This window comes from Nycticebus coucang, chromosome 7, assembly GCF_027406575.1.
Source record: "Nycticebus coucang isolate mNycCou1 chromosome 7, mNycCou1.pri, whole genome shotgun sequence".
Taxonomy (NCBI): Eukaryota; Metazoa; Chordata; class Mammalia; order Primates; family Lorisidae; genus Nycticebus; species Nycticebus coucang.
The window spans coordinates 111,661,986-111,680,936 of record NC_069786.1 but is presented as its reverse complement, the minus strand read 5'-3'; the positions used below and the strand labels follow the sequence as shown (position 1 = coordinate 111,680,936).

Here is an 18,951-nt window from a genome sequence, read left to right as displayed (position 1 = left end):
AAAAGTGCTACATACTTTATTGCTGAATATCACTACAGTTACCTTCAAAGTACTACTCTTAGGAAGCTATGCACTGATGCCAGCACCTACTCTACCCTTTAAAACAATTTTGAAACTCTTTTTTAGAATGGTCATCAAAACAGTTATTATATTACCTTTGATGTCTTGAATGTCATAAAAAATATATTCTTTCTAATGTTTGCTTTATCTTCAGATAAAGACAAAAATCATCAGGGACCATATCAGGCAAGAAGGAAGGGTGTTCCAGTATAGTTGTTTACTGGCTAAAAACTCCCTCATGGACAGTGCTGTGTGAGTTGGTGCATTGTCATGATACAAGAGCCATGAGTTGCTAGCCAAGATTTTCAGTTAAAATTTTCCTAACTCTTTTTCTATTGATGTAAACATCAACTTAATCTGCTATGCTTCTCACAGTCAGCCAATGACTTTGAGCACAATTTGAGAAATTTTTGCAATGTTTTCATCTTTTGCTCATTACTGGTCATGCTGACCTCTCTTCATCATCACTGAGGAAATGTTTTCTCTTTTTTGAGGAAAATGGTTAATCCATCAGTACTTTGCTATTTTCTTCATGGCATTATCTCCATAAACTTGGACTTACATAGTTCCTAATTTCTTTTCTACTCTTGCCAAGTTTAACAGGAAATTTAATGTTTATTTGTTGTTCTAATTCAAGCTATGACATTCTCACAATGGCACACAAGAACACTCAAAAACCGTAATGAATGCCACGCAGGAAGACGGTACCAAAAGTAGACACAAACACACTGTGAGACACTGATATGCCAAGGTTATGAAACCTTACTGAGTTGTTTGCACAGTGTTGCCAACATAAGTGCATGGTGGCAAGTACATGAACTTAATTATCAGACCTCACGTAGTCAATAGTGTACACACATATTCCTTATTTTCTTTGATCTAGTGTCATTAACCTTTTTCACTCTTTTGTGTTCTTTAATCTGCTACCTGCACCATGGGGCCTTTCTGTAAACAACTTCCTTCTTCAGGGAATCTGCTTTTACTTCTCTTTCTGTTCCTAAATCAGTGTTTCTCAATGTTAGTCACACAAGGTAATCACCAGAGAAACCTAGGAAATACTGAGATCTGGGATTCACCCCTAGAGGTTACGAATTACTTGTTTAGTTCAGGCATCATGATTTCCAAAAGTTCTCCAAGTGATTCAAATGTGCAGCCCAAGTTAAAAACAACTGGCCTGTACATATCCTATTTGTATGTCACCCACAGCATTCTTACCTTCTCACTAGGGTTCAGTGACTCTACTCCTTACTATCTGTCAGAACACCAGGTAGCAGATAGCTCTCCTTAGACAAATGGAATTGATAGTCTCCATAGGTAGGAAGGAAACCTTGAGATCCAGGGCTACTGAAAGCTAAGTGAAGAAAGTGTTTCAAGGAAGAGGGATTGATTAGCTGTGCTATATGCTAAGTCAAGTAAGACAAGACCAAAGATTTGACTAATGGATTTAGACATATGGAGGTCACTGATGACCTTGACAAGATAATTGGAGGTCATTTGAGTGAGAGGGAATAAAACTCTGAGCAAAGAACAAAAAATTAATGGTGAAAGGGAGAGAGCAAAAGTAAGAATGTGAGCAAAGAACTGTCAGAGCAAAATTCTGGATTAAGCAAAAGAAGATAGAGTCTAGTTTAGTAATTCTTGCAATAACCCTAAAAGGAAAATTTTTTGTTTTCCATTTTACATATGAGGAAAGTGAGGCTCAGATAAATTAGGAGGCCACAGAAATCATAGTTGTGATAGAGCTGGGATCAAACATAAAGAGAGGTACATTCCCCAAAGAACTGTATTTCCTTGCCTCTTGCTAGTAAGAAAGACTCTCCAGTTGTAGTTGAATCAGCTCTATCTGCAGTTTCTTTTTTTCTTTATTTCAAAAAACTGGTTCTCTTATAGCTAAAAATTTTGCTTAACAATAAACTGCATAATCTACATATCCATGTACTCTACAGATTTTTAAAAAATATTTCAAGCTCTGATAAAACTATTGAGCATATTATATTTTTATAAGTCAGTGACAAAATAATCTTCTCTGCTGTATGTCAACTTCAGGGGTCTTGGTATAGCCCTAACCTCCAGAAACAGGTGATTCTAAAGATTCCATGTGGTCTTCAAAAAAGTCTTGCCAGCAGCTCCTGGTGAGCTATGCTGTCAATAGCTGAGAGTTGATAACTGCAGATTATCAAGTAGGGGATGAGTATTGGTAGGTAAGAACAGCATCGCACCTAATTATCAGTGAGCTAACTCTGGAGATAGTACACAAGAGGAGTGATGTCCTAAGAACTGTCTATGCAAGAGGTGAGAGGGATCCCGGCTATCTGCCAGTTTGAGTGGTGTAAATACTTCCACCAAGGCTAATTTCAGATAACCAATGTGAAATCACTGAGAGGGAATTAGAAAATGAGGAGAACAATCAACCCTTAAGAGTCTGTACAAACCAGCTCCAGCACAGTCAGAAAAGAAGTACAAAGTTTTCACGCCTATCTCAGTAGATATTCTAACTCATTCCTTAAGCGCCAAGCACTTCCCAAGGCAACATAAAGAGGTAGAAAGAACATTGTATTCAGATTCCAGAGAATAGAGGTCTGGTTCGCCTTTAGCTAATGATTTGCCATGTGACTTAGCCAATTCACTTGTTTTCCTTGGATCCTGATTGGAAAATCAAGTAGCTGGCTCTTTAAGGCTGTTGAGAGTGGAAGATGCTGTGCTACAAGTCAGCCCTCTCCTCCACGGGGTGGAGGAAATCTCCTTGTAGAACTGTGTGCTATATTGTGCTTTGGGGTTTTAGATGAAATGTTGTCTTTTCTTAGTAGCTTGCCCATGCTGTTCTCTACGACTGTGGCCTTTCAGATTTCTCAGAGATATCAGCAGGGATGTTTGAGGTTGTTCACGTATAATATTCCCAACAGGGCTGTCCAAATAATAAAAAAGAGTATGCAGTCACACTAGATACCTTTTTATTCTGAGGACAGATAGAGCTGCAGTCCTAACCTTTAATTTCATGGCTTTCCCATCTTTTGCTAACCCTTTAACATTATATTAACAAAAGATGAACTTGGGTGGGGGCAGGGGAGGAACTTAATGCTTTTTATGATATATTTTAACATTTTTATCTCTTCTTGAAAAAATAAATTTGCCACAAGAATTAAAACTGTATTTTATCCTTTTAAATGCAGCCCTAGATGATGTATGTAACTGCACTGGCAGCAAGTCAAGTCTGCACAAAGCCCAAATTGAATCTTCCTTCTGACTACAGCTGTGCATGATATTTTATGCAATTTTTTATGCTGGTCATAAACGAGGGGGAAACTGTGATTATGCCAGTTTTGGAATAACACATTTTTACCAAAAAGTGACTGCCAGTATTCAAACATGTGTATGTATTTACAGGATCCAGCCCCTCTTTTCTCATCACTAGCTCACGTGCTGTCAATCCAATAAAAGATTTCTAGGCAAAGTGCTATAGGCACTTAATATCCTCTTGCTGGAGGACACAGGATTGCAAAAACCTATGACTTCTTCTTATTATGCTATCAATTTGGCAAAAGATAGCCCATTAGAAACTGAATATTCTAAAGTGGAGGGTGATGTTTAGTTGTAAAAATAACTGTTCATTATCATTTCATTATATATCTATATAAATAATTACATCTATCTATATATCTGTATCTATATTTGTATCTATATCTGTTGTCTGTATCTATAGCTAGACAAAGGCTAAAATGAATGGAAAGGAAGATTTCAAATATACTTTCAAAAATTTGGCCTGATATTAAAATATATTGCAGTGTGTTAGATGAAATGGTGTCAAGCAAGAGAAGAAAAATGTTGCCTTGGATCAGAAATTGATGCTTTTCTCTATCTCTTATTTATACTTGACACAGTGCAGATGCTTTCTGTCTATGTCTGGTGTTAATATAGAGATTATTGTTAAACAATTTTGGTTTGGATGGAGAGGAAGAAATTAAAATGTTAAATAAATGATTACAGAAAAAACAAACCTTTGATATGAACCTTAATAACTGCTTATCCAAATTAAAATGACATTATATTTAGAGTATAAAAATGAAACCATTAGCATGAGGGTGTGTATGTAAGCTGAGCCATCAATCAGTTTACATTGATTGATAAAACCCAAAGCCAAAGATATTTGCTCCACCAAACACCCTGTTGTCATCCCCAAACACTACTGGCAATTGACATCCTTTCAAGTTGCTGACTGAGCTAAGTATGCCATGTGACTGACAGAGAGCAATAATGGCAGATTTCATATATCTGAGAATTTGTTAGAACTTTCTGGAAGATTTTAACCAGAGATTGGATCACCAGTTGCTAGGCATGCTGAGGCTGATACTCTTGCACTAGATAGAGGGTTCTTTCTGTAAGATGTAATTTTTTTTCTAACTTATGGATCCTTTATTCCATGAAGAAAAATGGCTCACTAGGACCATCAATAGCAAGAGGTCCTCAAAATTATATGTTAAACATTTGAGTGCCTGAGGGAATAGATAATACATATGGCTAGCTATCATGTTAGACTCTGTTCCACTCACGTCACACTTCTGGGGAATAGGAATAGTGAGGATCGTCTATGAATGTTTACATGGAATTTGTTCCCTGAAGAGTAAATGTCAGATGAGAGCCTTTCTCCTGCTGGCACTAGCCTAATGGAAAAATGAATCATACTTTGTACATCTTCAGAAACATTGCTCTGGACTTTTCTTTCAGTATTTTAGACATCGTTCAATAGTGAATTCGTAAATACATTAGCCTGGCTTGCATAATGCCGTTGGATGTTCCTGGTTGGGAGGGATGATTGATTAAATTTCAAAACTAAGGAAGTAAAGCTGGAAGGTCAGGGTAGAGGTCTAGTGCATGGAAGATCTTCCTGGGTCTCTTTGACCTGACAGGAATCACTTATCTGACCAAAATGACATTCGTTTCTAAAATGTTACTATTAATAAGAGGCTGATTTTAAGGTTTCCCTTGTTTGTAGCTGTGCAGTAACCTTTTATCTAATCGAGCTTCATCATCAAGATGCAGACTTGCTCTTTCAGCAGAGTTGTGTTGCCTTTATCTACTCATTATACACAGTCGGATTCCCACTATGGTAGATTCTGTAAGCATTCAACCTTGAAAATCACCAGGGTGTCAGTGGATTCCGTAAGGTGTCTGCCTTGAAAAACCAGTGACGTTTCTGGAGGAAGTTCTTAGCACATCTTTCACTTATATGCTGTAGTTTATGTGATCATTTTACTTCTAGCTATAATTCATCATGCCAACTTTGCTACATAAAGTCATAAATGATTCTGTTTCCAGTTACATCCACTTATACATCCTTCTTGCCATTTACTGCTGTTGTACAGTGAAACTAACTGCCACTTTTGACAGCTGATAGATTTGAAATTCTTGGGTGTTGAATATTATGCAACTACTCTTAAATTTTACATTTGGCCACTGATTTGAATGCTGTCATTCATCAGCAGGCACCAGTCACATTGACAAAAGAATTTTTAGGAAGTGATAATTTTGAAATGCAAATGATTCTTATCATATCACAAAAGAATAGCTACCTTGAAGGGACAGTAAATTTAAAAAATACAAACCTGATGGCTTATTTTGTGCTTGGGCAGAGACAACACAGTTGCTTCCCAGCAAGTTTATTATAGAAAGAAAAAATCATTCTAATCTTTTTTCTGCATATTATTTAAAAGCATAAGCAAATGAGATCAAGAATATAATCAAATGAGATCAAGTGAAATGGATAGTCCATTAGTGGGAGAGGGAGACTTTGTAAATAGCATGTTTCAAAAGGAGAAATATGAATGGCAAAGATAAACAGTAAATTCATGACCATTGTGAACATGACTGGAAATATATATACATATATGTGTGGATGTAAGTGTGTAGCTATTATTTCAAATTCAACTTCCTTATTCTTTCAGTTTAAATAATACCTTTCCAGGTGTGTGTGTGTGTGTGTGTGTGTATTTATGTATGTGTGTATTAATATGCTCAGGCTACAGTAACAAAATAGCACTTGAGCCATAGGCATTTATTTCTCTCAGGTGCTGAAATTGAGAAGTCCGAGATCAAGGTAATGGCTTATTCAATTTCTGATCAAGGTAATGGCTTATTCAGTTTCTGGTCAAGGTAATGGCTTATTCAGTTTCTGGAGAGGGCTGTATTCCTAGTTTCAGAATAACCCCCTTCCTGTGTCCTCATATGGCAGAGAGAAAAAGAGAGAGATTTCATTCTCTTTTTCTTTTTGTAAGGCCACAGTCCTATTGTGCTAGGGATCCGCCCTTATGACTTTACCTTAATTCTCTCCTAAAGGCCTTATCTCCAGATACAGTCCCATTGGGGATTAGGGTTTCAATGTGAATTTTGGGACAACATAGTTCAGTCCATAGTGGTATGGTTACAAGTTTTCATTTCTTGGTCCCTTAAATAAATATTTTGTTGTTGTTGTTGAGACAGAGTCTCACTTTGTCACCCTTGGTAGAGTCTGTGATGTCACAGCTCACAGCAACTTCCAACTCTTGGGCTCAAGTAATCCCTCTTGCCTTAGCCTCCCAAGTAACTGGGACTACAGGTACCCACCACAAGGCCCAGATATTTTTAGAGACGGGGTCTCGCTCTAGCTTAGGCTGGTGTTGAACTTGTGAGCTCAGGCAATCCATCCACCTCAACTTCCCAAAGTGCTGGGATTATAGGCATGAGCCACCATGTCTGGCCCCCTTAAATAAATATTTACATATAGGCTCAAGGTGCTAAGTTGGTAGATAAATCCAGTATAATCTTCCCATGTCAAGGTCCATCACCATACTTATATTTATTTGTAAAGCATCTTTTTTAAGATTCTAGAAATAAATAACATATTTAAGGTTCTAGAAATTTGGATGTGGATTTCCATTCGGGTTGCCATTATACTACTGACCAGAGCACCATTGGGAAGATTCATTCAGTAATTATCTGCTGGAAATAAAAAGTATCAGGTGGGGACATTGTTAGATGGTTAAGAATGAGATCCTATATGATGGGAAGAACCATTAGACTCCCTGCAAGAATCAAGAAAGGTTCCTAGTTAGAAATCTTTCAGGATTTTACATTAGACTGAAGTTTTTCTAAGAACTGTGAGAGGGCAAACTAACAGTAAGTTAATTTATGACGTAAAGTCTCATTTTAAATAAGAGAGAAAAAACATCTCAGAACCACACTCTCAGAACCTTGTCCACTTTCCCTAAAAAATTAGGTAAAACACAATGTGAGGGAGAAACTAGAAATAATATAGTTTATCCAGGAGACTATCAAGAACTAACAGAAGACAGCTCTGAAAAGAGTGGCCGGAAAACATGTAAATGAATAAAATATTTAATGCATAATACTTAATGCATAAAGGGAATGAATTGTAATTTCTAAACATTTCAGCAGAGCCACAGAGAGCCCAGAAATACAAACATAAATGATCATCACAATCTCTGGTAGTCAATTCAGCTTACATCTGGATCCCATTAATAAGTTATTAGGATTCAAAAGTTTTCAGAATGAGTATAAAATGACGGTGATTCTGAAGAGTGAGAGACAAAATAAAATTATAATGAAGCTTGGGATACAACAGAGATTTAATTAAAAAGCAAGGGCCATCGAAATTGAGCCAGGTGCCTTTTGTACTAAAAAATCTTATATATTTTATAATCCTGCAGTGTTGAATAGAATCTTATACGATTCGTTTATAGTTACATAAGGCATCAAGTATGTTTTGCCAATAACTTTATGTACAAAAACATCTAGCTTTCCTTTTGATACGGCATTCACATCATACTTGTTTCCTTTTTTGCAAGAGGCCTATCCTTAAACTGGTAGAAAAGTGATTGATTAACAAATGTGTAAAGCTACGGTCATGAAGAGAATAGGAGGGGAGCCATTAGCAGCGGGACACTTCAACAACTAGGAGCATAAGTGAGCTTTAAACTAGGGTGAGAAAGTTATTGCTGAAATTATGCAGTAAGGAGTTGTAGTCAAGCAGAGTCAGTAAGCCCTGCAGGATCTGCAGGCAATTCACTCATCAGAAACACCAGGAAGATCAGAGGAGGCAGCGAGAGAGAGGGTGTGCTCCCTCCACCACCCAAATCAGCTCTATCCAGCAGTCGTGGCGTTTACCCCTCAGACAAGGCAACAGCAACAACAACAACATGTATTTTTTTTTAAGTAAAAAATATTTTTCTTTAAAGAAATAGGGGAAAAGCCCTTATTTTGTGGTGTATGGGCAGTGTCTTGGGTCTAGAGACTAGCATGGCTGGTATAAGTATTCATGTTAAAAAAAGTGTAAATTTTGCTACGTAGAGTTCTTCCAACAAAATAACCTTATTGCCATTGACTCAATTGCCTTACATATAAATAGGAATGTGCAAACATCATAGTACTTCAGAAAATTCGCTGTCCTAGTTTAGATGCAAGCTGTTTGTAGGGGAGGTGATCTATGCAGGAGCCAGTGGGGAAGTGGGGAAGTGAGATGAGGAAAAGGAACAGGCCAGCAGAAGGAGCAGTTGCAAACCTGTGTGCAGCTGGGAGTGAATCTCCTGAGGAGCTCTGGCATTCAAGGTAGAAATTTACTTTGGGGTGATTCCAGAGAGAGGACAGGACTTTGTGGTCAGCTATACCCAGAAAATGAAAGAGAAAGGCAAGACAGGAAGGCAGAAAGAAAGGAAGGACGGGAAGAAAGAAAAGAAAAAGAGCAGGAAAAACCATTGAGAATTAAAATCTTTAAGGGAATGAGTTAGAACCGCCAAAATAAAAATGCAGATTAATTTCATGAGTACATTTAAAGGAAAAAAAGCTTCATTGGAAAATAATTGGATATTATCTAAAAAGTATAAGAACTTGGAAGATTGTGAGCTTGGAAATTAAAATATGATTTTTAAAAATCTATGGAATTAGCAAAAGAAAAGTCAAAGACTTTTCTGAAAGAAAGGAAAAATAAATGATCAATTCCAGGGTAAAAGAAACACACACTGGTTATGTAGGAAATATTATTGTAGTAAACTACTTGGTTGTGATTAAAAATAAATTCTGTTGTCGATCATCTCATAATTCCATCTTTTAGAATCATTCTATGAACTGAGCTTGACAAACCCACTATAAATGTTTCCAACCTTGACAATGTAAAAGCAGAAATGGCAGGATGGAAGGAAGGAAAGAGACTCTAATCTAACATCTTCATCACACCAAATGAGGAATCCTGGCATAATTTCCATAGTTTTGAATGATGAATACAAAAGCAGAAATAATAAATTAGGTCTATTTTTTAAACAATGTGAACATATTACCTAATAAGATTTTTCAGTCTATGTGCCATCTGTGGAAACCTGAGCCCCACGTATCCAAAGCAGTTCAATGGAATATGATGTCTACAAAACTCACCAGTTATCAATGTCATACTTAACTTTAAGAGCAGTTTTTATTTGAGACAGGTCTTGCCCTACTGCCTAGAGTGCAATGGCATCATCATAACTCACTGAAACTTCAAACTCCCTTCCTCAGTTTCCTGAATAGTTGGAATTACAGATGTCTGCCATCACATCTGGCTAGGTTTTTTATTTTTTGGAGAGATGAGATCTTGCTATATTTCCCAGGCTGGTCTCAAACTCCTGGACTCAAGCATTCCTCCTGCTCGACCTTCCTAAGAGCTAGGACTACTGGCACAAGCCATCATGCTTGACCATTAAGAGCAAATATTTTTGATAGCATCACTTGACTAAATAAAATATAGTAACTATTTCTGGATGTCAGCCTGGCACATTGACACAAACTGTGGACTTCAGCCCCAGATTAGAAATCAGGGGTAAAAGTCAAAGTCCAGGTTCCATCACTGGCTTGCTGCGAGATCTTGGGCAACGCCATCAATTTTGCTGTAGATGCTTACTCCATATCTCTAATCAGAAGGGCATTATTCCTCTTCATAAACAGGAGGACCAAATACAGTAATATGAGTATATGTGAAAATGATTATCAATCATTATTTTTTTTATTTCTATGATCAATCTATACATCCAACTGCTCTGATTCATGGATTAGTGGATTTCTGATTTAACACAGAATAAAAGACTTTAAAGTTTAATTAGAAATTAAAGTCTTGGGGGAGGATGACTGGGAGAAGGAGGGAGGGCATGAGGCAGGATCTCACCTAAAGTGCACGTTGTGAGGGTGTATAACAAGCCCCCATTTTACAAATGGAACTTTTCCCTGGAAGTGAGAACCATGTAACCTAAAAATGTGTACCCATTTTGAAATAAAAAATAAGTTAAAAAAATTCTGAAAAAGAAAAGAAATTAAACTCTACCTGATTATGTTGGGTGGATAATGCAATTGCCTTTGTAAACTTAGTAGAGGATAATGGTGTTAAAATATCTATGGTTTGATTATTGAGTCATTAATGTCTTCAGATGCACAGTTAAATATTATAAATATGTACAGTTATATTTAATTATGGCAGAAGTCCACATATTTTTAAAAAATTTTATGATTTTTGTTTTAAGAGTATACTTCCAGTATTTGTTGTTTCAGAAAACATGTTGATCCTGACCTTGTTTTATAAAATAAATTACATTTTATAACCTAAAAGCATATTTTTCTTGAAGAACATTTTATATAAATTAAGAGGAGAAAATTTCCAGTAATTTCAACCACTCAAAAATAACCTGTAATAATTATTTTTATCTTTTTTTTTTTGGCAGTTTTTGGCCAGGGCTGGGTTTGAAACCACCACCTCCGGCATGTGGGGCTGGTGCCCTATTCCATTGAGCCACGGGCGCCACCCATATTGTTATCTTTTTTCTATACACTTAGATGCAGATTTTTACAAAAATTGGATAATATAATTTATATTTTGTTGTTCACTTAACATTGTATCATGAATGTTTATACCATCATATATTCATCAGAAATATTTTTAGTGGCTGCATAATATTCAACTAAAGGGATGCTCAATACATATATATTTCAAACGTTAGTGTTGGTGTTTATATTATTTCTAAATTTGATATATATTATAAATTTACTATGATAAATAACCTAGTATGTAATTCCTTCCCTTTATCTTTGGACATTTCTTTAGAAAAAAATCCTTCAAGGAAAATTATTGAGTCAAAGCATGTAACAGTTGCTAAAGGTTTTGATACATAGAGCTAAATTGCTTTTCACAAAAATATTTCAAATTTTAGTCTCAATAACAATGGATCAGAGCATCCTTTTTACCATAAGCTCCCCAAATACTAGGTATTCAGATTTTAAGAAATTCTTAATAATGAGATGGGAGTTAAGGGTTATCTCATTTTGACTTGCATTTCTGTGATCTATTTTGTGATTGTTGGCCATTAATATTGTTCATGTGTGGTTCTGTTTGCTTCTGAATTCTTTTCTCCTACGTTGGTATTTGTATTATCTTATAGATTTTACAAGCTTTTCACATGCTAAAGATACAAATCTTTCATCCATCAATCACGCTTGATTTCTATTATTTTGCCCAAATAAAAGTCATTATATGCCATTTAAAGTGGAAGGATGAAGTTTAAATTCATCTATAGAAAATAGCCCATGGAAGACTAAAACGGGGAATATGAGATAATACTTTCTGAATTCTTTATTAAACTGTTCTTCCTAAAACCTTGTTATTATTGTTAGAATCAACCACATGTAGAAAATTTCCATATTTTATTAAGCAGCAAAGTCAGGTTGCTAGATATAAAAATAAGGGAATCTTCTTCCCCACACTCCCAGTGTCCTCCCCATCCCTCCCCAAGTCTATGTTCTGCACCTTCCCTATGAAAGGGAGATTAAAAAAAGTCTTCAAAAACCAATGAAATAGTTTGAAGATTTGATCATTAAGCACTCTCGCTAGAATACAGGCTTATGGGAACATTTTTTATCCATTTATCTGTCCTCTTCCACCATTCTTATGTTTTTGCTATTGTTTCCCCTTATAATGATTGAGAATGACAATGAATTTAACACAGTGGCAGAACAGAGTCTACAAAAAAAGAATAATTTTACAAGACAGTTAAAATTTTCTCACTGACATTTTCTATGGTAACTCACAACGCCAATTAATTTCTTAATTCATTAACAATGTGAAAGAAGAAAAGACTTTGAAAACACTATGCTTTGTGTAGATCTCTTTTAATTGTGGCTAATTAAATACTCTGGAAGGACCTGATTATACCTTTGAGTATTTCTTAGTCTGAAAGAAAAAAAAAAAAAGAAAGAAAGAAAAGAAATAATAAAAACCAACTGGGGTTGTCGTCATGAATACATGCAACAAAAGCTGATTTCAACAATTCTTTATAAAAAACAAAAACTGCAAAGCAGGGAACAAATTATAGAGTAGCACTGGGGGAGTAGTCTCGAAATCTGTGTGCTAATTCTCCATGAGGCTTATGTACCACTGTTTGTTTTGGTTATTAGGCAGAATCTCAAGCAAACCCAAGTAGAAATCACAGTGCTTCTAAAAATGAAGAGCAGAGCCAGTGGGTAAACAGTTTCAGGGCAAACTGATGCAATACTCCCTGAAGTCAGGAACAGATTTTTCCAGATGGCCACTGTGCATATGGCTGGGGCTACTGTGGTAGCCAAAATAGGAAACGGGAACACAGTTCTTTCCAATTAAATCAACACTGTCCTTGAGAAAAGGAATTTCACAGAACACATCCATGCAGAAGGGGGTGGACAGAAAGTAACATTCCTGTCTATCAGAACATCTTTAATTTAACTAATTATGATATCTTTAAGGGTTCAGACCAGTCATTTATTTGGGGATTTTGGGTGAGCAAGGTGATGAGCTAAACAATGTGCTAGAAATTCACGGCTCAAAACTGAACTTGTCTATCTAGCCGCTTTCATTGTGGAACATTGGGTGAGTTACTTAATCTCTCTCTGATTGTTTCCTCCTGTGTAAAATGGGAATGGCATCCTCAGGCTTCCCAACAGGCTTGTTGTGAAGATAAAATAATGAATGTTGTGAGATACTTTGCAATCATGAAGCACTCGGTTATGCTTCCCAGGAATTGGAGTCAATAACCAGTAATGCCAGTTCACGCTGTGGAGCGTCCCATAGTCTCTCCCAGGGAAGAAGTTACTCTTTATAATGGGGTGAGATTTCGAGCTTTGTTCTGGCCCTGCCCCCTGACAAATCCTTTGGTGGCTATTCAATTCATCTTAATTAAAGAATAATTTGCTGGCCTGTGTATAATCAGCTTGGCTGGAAGCTGATTTTTGCTGGGTAATCTTGTTGAACTTCTTCATAAATTTCAGCTCTCCCAAACACCAGAAAGGTGCTGCGGAAACTGTTACACCGCACCCTGTCACCAGTGAGCAATCAGGTGGAGACTCTAAATACCTATATATGGAGAGAAGTCCTTCCCTGCTGGGCCTTTGATTCATCTTAATGGGTGCATGTGTCACAGGGAGCTAGTTTCACATCACTCATTCCTACCAAACTATGTCCTGTTTTCCCTCTGCCTCGGACATCTTGATTTCACCCTCCTCTTTAGGGAAATGAATGCCTCTAAAGCTATTCAAAATGAACAATAAAGAACCTTTCTATCTTCTCATTTTGAAACCTGCATTCTTTTTTTTGTTTGTTTAGTATTTTCATCATCCACCTAACTGGTCCCATTTGTACACAGAACCAGCTACAATTTGAACCATAGGCTGGACTCTCAGTCTTTTCAAGGCTAGCTTGATACGTCTTGTTTTGCCAGTATACAATTGTGATTTTCTTATAGTCAACAAATTGTGCTCCTTCTCTGCAGAATAATCTACCCACAGATGGAAGTGTTAAGTGGGGATAGCAGGTAGCTGCTAACCACACAGCCAACAGTTTAATGCCAATGATGTGGTGAGAACAAATCAATTAGGACAGAAAAAATATCGCCAAAAGCAAAAATACTCTTAATTTGTCCCTTGAGCCTGCTACAGAGTGGCAGAAACTTTCATTATTTCTGGTTTTACTTTTTTAGTTTTCCTCTAATTCCGTGTTTAGTAGAATTATCTAAATTACTCATTAAGAATGCAAGTTCCTCAGATTTATTCTAGTCCTGCTAACAGCATCTCTGTTATTATGGCTGGGAGTTTAAATTATAAAAAGCATCCTAGGAAATTCTAATGCTTTCTAAATTTTGAAAACAATTAGTCTAATAAATCTTGGGCCATATCATGACTTCCATGGGCTCTAACACATATTGGCCTTCATGGAGCTCTTTTCCGTAAGAATATTCAAAATTATACTTTACTACTATATTAATATCAGATGAAATATATTGATATTATATGTTAAAAATTTTTCTTCCACCTAAGTTTATTGTTTTCTGGTTAAAAAAATTAAGGCACTTTTATGGGTCCCTGAAGATATTTTGGACCAACTCACTTTGCCTTCTGTCTCCTGCATACATGAGCCCACAATCAATCCAGCACTAGTCAACTTAGAAAACTGGCAATCTTTAATATTCTGAAATTTTGGATCCTAAGCATTTCATTTCTTTGATGTATCATGAGGAGATTCAGGTCAAAACTCTTGCTAAACTTTAGGGGATGGAGCTTTGCTTTAAGATTATTTACAGGTTTTCTTATTTGGAGCAGCTTTCAACTGACTTCTCAACACCAGCAAAGGCCAAAGTGAGGAAGATTCTGGGTGTCAGCGTTGCTCAAGCGCTGCCATTCTGTGTAGGGGACACATACTAACAAATGCGTGCAGCAATCAGATGCAAATGCAAACTTAGGAAATGTTAGGTTATGGGAATACTAAACTTCAGGGCCTGGTGTCAAGGGTCTGTTGAAGCTTCTTGTTGGAAGCAGGGCAATGGAAGGGACGAGAAAGAGAAGAAGAAAATCACTATTGAAAGGTTGTGAAGGACTTTCATTCTATGTAGCAGGCCTGGCCCTCACAAGGACTTCTAAGAGAAGGCAAATAAGGAAAATTGTTCAGTGTTGCACAAAACAGAGAAACTGCAATGACAGAAGAGCATAAAAACGGTAATTTTAGATCTTTATGAAAGAGACTAAGTATCATTCCAGGGTTTTGACAAAGCAACCAAGAGTAAGCCGTGCTCAATAATGGTAATCACTCTGAATATTGACACTTACATGTGCCATTAACAAAGGGGCTTACGTGATAATAGCTAATATTTATCGAGAATTTGCCAATACTTGACGTTCAGTGGAAGTACTCACTGACAGTGAGACTAGAAAAGAAACAGTATGAAAAGGCTGCAGAAGAAGGAGCGGTATTTGATCATTTCATTTATTAGTTGTTCTCTAACAAACCACCCCCAAAACATGGTGATCGAAAATAATCCCATTTTTCTTTATTTGCTCATGACTGTACTCTCCAGGGTGACTTAGCTGGATAGTCCAGTTCATCTTGTAGTCAGCGGGTGAATGAGCAGGGAGTCAGGCTTCACTGGAACTTGGGGCTTTAGCTGGATTTCTCTTTCTCTGTAATTTCAAAGCCAGTCCTTCTGTAAGTGGTCTTTCCTGTGACCTGTACAGCAGGGAAGCTGGACTTCTGTGTAATGGCTCAGAGCTCCCAAGAGAGCCTCCCAAATGGCCTTTTTAATATGAGCAACTGGCTAATAAATCTGAAACCATGCCTTCCAACTTGGTCTCTGTAAGTACCCAAAATGGCATCTTGCTTTTATCTGCTATTGTGTTATTCTACTTCTCAATTCAAGGAAAAGGGCTGGTGTTTACAGATCTCCTCAGAGATTACAACCTGATGGGACTATAAATGAAGAGATATGTGTGAAGACTCAAAGCAAAGAAATGAAGAGTGAGTGATGAAGACACTGAGAAAGATGGAATATAACCCAGGAAAGATAAATTATTAACAGAGTGATGAGACTTATAGAGAAGTTTATCAGAAGCTGGCAGTCGGGCTGGAGAGCTGGAGAATACCTTCAAATGGGAAGGGTTCATTTGCCCTTTTCCTACCTGGAATGCAGATGTAATGGTGAGAGCTGCCCAGTAGTGACCATGAGGTAAACTTGAAGATGGAATTGATGTACTAAGGATGATAAAGCTAGAAAGTAGGAGGCCAGTACCCATATCATGTAGCCCCTGTGCCAGGCTCCAAGAAAACACCCCATTTGGTTAAGCTTCTATTTTACTTATTTATTTTTTTGAGCTAGAGTCTTACTATGTGGCCCTGGGTAGAGTGCCATGACATCACAGCTCACAGCTACCTCAAACTCTTGGGTTTAAGCAATTCTCTTGCCTCAGCCTCCTGAGTAGCTAGAACTACAGGTGCCCACCACAACATCTCGCTATTTTTTGGTTGCAGTTGTCATTGTTGTTTGGCAGGCCCTGGCCGGGCTCGAACCTGCCAGCCTTGGTGTATGTGGCCGGAGACCTACCCATCGAGTTACGGGCCCTGAGCCTTGAACACAGTTCTTAACTGAGCATTTATTAGAGTAGACAATGTATGTAGTTGATACATTTTCCAAGAAAGATGATGTCATTTAGATAAAATATTTATTCAAAATTGTGTAGAGGAGCTTTCTTATATATACATACACTAAAGATTTCTCCTATGAGATGTACCCTTCCATCCAAACATTAGGACTTTCTCTTACCTTGATCTGATACACTTTTTTCATGAATATTCATTCAACTTTCTTTCACTGGATTTTCTGCTCATTGGTCAGAAAGGCTTTTTACAATTTACAATTATGGCACCCATCATTCCCTATAATGTCACTCTTTTTCCTATTTTTAATATATTTTACTTGGTTTTTAACTGGTACATTATTGTCTCAGGGCTCAGAGGATGTGTGACACCTAGTAACGGCTCAATATATGTTTGTTAAATGACTAAAAAATGAGTGAGCAGAGGCAAAAGTAATGCAAGTCTGACTCTGAAATTTTTCTGAGAAGACTACTAGTGAATTAATGCATGTATAAAAAAATACAATTGATAGCCGATTTCAAGGTGAGAACTTCAAATATACTGTTAAATTTCCAAATAGTCTGTGTCTATTAAAATAATATGTCTGTTTCAGTTTTTCAGTGTAACTGGTAGCATTTAAGCCAGATGGAAAATTCTCAAACTTAGCTAATTTCTTCTGTTCAATTTTATCTAAAAGAAGTAGGATAATGAGCTATCAGCCTCAAAAGGCATAGGAAGGTATTCATAAATTGCCTCTATGTTGACTTGGCCACATAGTCCCTAATTTTTCTTAGGCTGATGTACCCTATATCTTTTAAATAATAAAATGAATATAAAGCAATGGTTTTCATTCATTAAAATGCATCTGCCATTGGATTTTGTTACACACACAAAATCCAGCGGCAGATATATATGTATGTGCACATAAATGCATATGTATACCAAGGTATGTACAATACATCTGCTATATAAGTGTACACATAGAATATAACTTACTTTTCAATATCAGAAACATATTTAAAGATTCATCCACCAATTTCTGCATTATAGTATTCCTATAGCTCATCTCCAAAATTTCAAAATAATAAAATCTGCCTATGTTTCAGCAGAGCCAGGAAGAAATATTATGACAAAGAAACACCGAGTATTTGAGCAGGTCTAGAGAACAGCCTTGAGGGATCCTGGCTTTTATGTCTGAGTAGGAAACTCTGTGGAAATAAGAGACTTTGAGTACGGTGATACTCAACAATGTGTTGTGAAACTGTGCACTTTGTTACTTTACCCTCTGGATGGCACATTGTGGTAGAGATGCCAGCAGTCTCTGGCAAAGTGTTTTTCTCAACCTCCATGATATACTGTGGTTTCTAGGAAGTAGCTTCCCACAGGCTATATTTCTCAGCACTCCTGAGGCATCTTAGTAGAGTCCCAAGTTCTTGCCATGTAAATGTAGGCAGGGGGAATAGGTGTTGCTTCACACCAGGTTCATACATATCTCCAGGTCCATACATGTCTCCTGGTGATTTCTCACCTTTTTTGCCCCATTGACTGGCTGGATTTTCATGCCCAGGGTGACCCTGGGAAACGTCTTGAAAGAGGCACAGCCTCCGTTAGGTTCAGTCTCATGATGAGCTGCCGAGCTACAGTGATTTAAGTTTTTATCTGTTAAGGCACATTGCACAACCTTAACTAGTACACATATACTACAACTTTACAAAAGTTATAAAGTTAGTAGAAAGTTGAGCAGAGAACAGCTTTCTCAAACTTCAGAATCTCATGGGGAAAGTTTGTTATGAATACAAATTTGTAGGTCTCACTCCCAGAGATTCTGATTCATTAGGTCTGGGATGAGTCCCAGAAACAGGCATTTTAATCACCACTCCAGGTGATTTGGAAAAATACCGATAAAAAGGGTGGATTCGCAGAAATGGGGCAGCTGGGGGTTTGAGGTTAGAAATGGACAGCAGGCTCTATTATGAGCCAAAGTATGAGCTGAGTGAATTAGAAATCTGTGAGTAAATGGAGATATTGTCAAAGAAAAGTTCCATACTGCATCGATGAGTATAGATACCTATAAATCTATATTTCAAGAAGAATAATGGCTCAAAAATGATGTTGCAAAAATTGGGTGAAGCCAAGAAGGAAGCAGTTGAATTCAGAGAGGGAGAAGAGGATAGTTTTAGGATAGTTTTAATATAAACATTTGCATATGAAAAGTTCTTCTAAAGAAGAATAACACATTGAAATAGATCACTTGAGGGAACCAATGGTTTTGAGGCCAATACCGCTATCACTACCCACTTGTCTATCACAGAAGAACAACTTGTGGAGAGGCAAGAGCTCAAAATGGATGTTATTATTGTTTTTTCCAATACACTATCAAATACAAATGTTACAGGACTAAAGCCAAAGACTATTCTTGGATTGGATATTTTCCAATGCTCTAAATTTAGCCAGCTGGA

At 37.0% G+C, this 18,951-nt stretch overlaps 1 protein-coding gene across 2 annotated transcripts in view; it reads right to left on the bottom strand.

Moving 5' to 3' along the window:
* The window catches only part of VWC2L (von Willebrand factor C domain containing 2 like), a 179,910-nt gene that overhangs the window by 64,984 nt on the left and 95,975 nt on the right, over positions 1 to 18,951 (bottom strand). The gene's annotated exons all lie outside the window — the stretch shown is intronic.